The following is a 1679-nucleotide window of genomic DNA, read 5'->3' on the forward strand; positions in this document are numbered from 1 at the left end:
GCCTTGGTTCACTGCAGCCTCAACCTTCTGGGCTCGAGCAATCCTCCCACCTCAGCCTCCCAGTAGCTGGTACTATAGAGGCATATGCCACCACGCCTGGCTAATTTTTGTATTTTTTTTGTAGATACAGCCGCGCTATGTAGCCCAGGCTGGTCTTGAACCCTTGGGCTCAAATGATTCTCCTGCCTCAGCCTCCCAAATGCTAGGATTATAGGTGTGAACCACTGTGCCTGGCCTGTTCCTACTCTTGTTTTTTAAGTCACATTTATTGAGGTATATTTTACAAACAGATTAACTCTTTTTAGTGTACAGTTTTATACATTTTAACAAATGCATACAGTTAAACAACCACAATCGAGAAATAGAACAATTCCATCTTCCCCAAAAGTCCCCTTTGTAGTCAGCTTCTTGCCTCATCCTGGCTTTCAGCTACCAGCGTTTTTCTCTCCCTTTGTTTTGTCTCTTCCCGAATGTTATATAAATGGAATTGTATCATATGTAGCATTTTTGAGTCTGGCTTCTCACTAAGGAAGAATGCATTCGGGTCCTCCCTGTTCCTTTGGATTGCTGAGTAGCATTCCGTTGTACAGACTTCTGGGCAGTTGCCAGATGAAGGGCATTTGGGTGAGTTTGGGTGATTGTTTTGGTGATTACTGCTACAAACATTCATGGATGGGTTTTTGTACAAACCTGAATTTTCACTTCCCTCAGGTAAATAGCTAGAAGTTGTCCCTTACACCTTAATCCTCCATTTGACGCCATCCTGAGAGCTCAGCATTCTCTAATCTGTAACTTTGCTGTTTACAGTCCTCTGTGACAGACAGGATAAAATGCTGTCAAGAGTTAAGGACTGACATGTTTTTCCCCTTCCAGCCAATCTATCCATTGTGACCTGGGAAGGCACTTGTCTTTTCCCTGGACTTTCATAGTATTGGACAGACACTTTTCTCTTCCTAACACAGTGGTGCTGCCTGCCTGCGCTGTCATTGAGAGCCATCTTTTTAGCCAGTCGTGGATGAAAAGCCCTGTCTTGGTCCACGATTGCCCCTGGGTAAGCTGCAAACATGCTGGCCTAGCATAACAGGTGCCCGGACGAGGAGGGGCAGGGGAGCGTGCAGAGCGGGCACCTAATCTTATTAACCCATATTAAGGTTACTAGGGGTTTATTTACTGGCAGCTCAGTCCCAGGCTTGAAGCATGTTGTAAAGAAGCTGTGGGTTCTGGAACTGAAGCCAAAAATTCTAGGACACAGCTTCCCAAATATTCAGGATAGTCATCACCTGTTTCTTCACTGTGGAGTGAGCATTTTAAAAATGAAAGTCCTAAGGCCCTGTCTACCCCTCACCCCATCCCAGGGCTATGCTGGCAGAACTTTAAAAGCTAACTGGGCCAGGTGGCTCACTCCTATAATCCCAGCACTTCGGGAGGCCAAGGCGGGCAGATCACCTAAGGACAGGAGTTCGAGACCAGCCTGGCCAACATGGTGAAATCTCATCTCTACTAAAAATACAAAAATTAGCCGGGCGTGGTGGCAAACGCCTGTAATCCCAGCTAGTAGGGAGGCTGAGGCAGGAGAATCACTTGAACCCAGGAGGCGGAGGTTGCAGTGAGCTGAGATCATGCCATTGCACTCCAGCCTGGGCAACAAGAGCAAAACTCCATATTTGAAAAAAAAAAAA

The sequence above is a fragment of the Pan paniscus genome, chromosome 5 (genome assembly GCF_029289425.2).
Source record: "Pan paniscus chromosome 5, NHGRI_mPanPan1-v2.0_pri, whole genome shotgun sequence".
Taxonomy (NCBI): Eukaryota; Metazoa; Chordata; class Mammalia; order Primates; family Hominidae; genus Pan; species Pan paniscus.